We start from the raw sequence: 851 nt of genomic DNA, 5'->3' as shown, positions 1-851 counted from the left end.
TCAAAACACATTAGACACTCTAGGAGCACAACCAACAATCATCATACATGGCTATTTTCAATCAAACACAATTCAAGCACAATTAAAATCCAAATGTCAAATGTTGATTTATAGGGGCTGAAACGTGTGGTTAAGGGGGGGGGGGGGGGAGGGGGTGGGGGGAGCTTTCCATTGAGCGAAGAAATAACATATATCTAACAATAAAGGATGCCTACGTGACGGAGACAGAATTGGGCAATCCCCATCAGAATTATAATTTTTATGATAAAAGGGTGTCGTTTGTGTTTATTTTGCTTTGTTATGGCTGACCAAGTGTCCTGACATACCTAACCGACTAGGTCCCTTTCGTGCCCGTCACGCTTGCTTTAAGAATCCTAAGCAGAAACCAGGGGCTCGATTTTACAATGAACATCAATTCAAGCTACTCTCCTTCCCCTTGTTTATCCCCTGATGTAGAGTATACTTATATACTTGTAATCTCACTAAACATTTCTATCGTCAAATATTATTCCTCGGTCAAACCTTTGGTGGGATTATAACTGGACACGGTTTTTTATTAACACCTCCCTTTCACTTAAACGAAACTTCTCCATAGGAATGCAATTCCTACAAGTTAAGATGGAAAATCGTCCTGAAGTTTTGAATGAAACTTTTTCTTTTACTGTATGTAAATTGCGAATCGCATTTTCCACGTGTTGTGGTTTGAACCCTAGACGACTGTCAAGAACGGTTTCGACGCCCTTCTCAGATACTCAGCGGCGACCATTAATCTGGTTTAGATGAATGAGCTCAGGTATGGAATCTCAGTAAACAATAGTGTTGTCATTAAGATGTGCATCTATGAGGTAAAT

Source organism: Argopecten irradians, chromosome 15, assembly GCF_041381155.1.
Source record: "Argopecten irradians isolate NY chromosome 15, Ai_NY, whole genome shotgun sequence".
In the NCBI taxonomy this organism is placed as follows: domain Eukaryota; kingdom Metazoa; phylum Mollusca; class Bivalvia; order Pectinida; family Pectinidae; genus Argopecten; species Argopecten irradians.
This window is presented reverse-complemented; position numbering follows the sequence as displayed.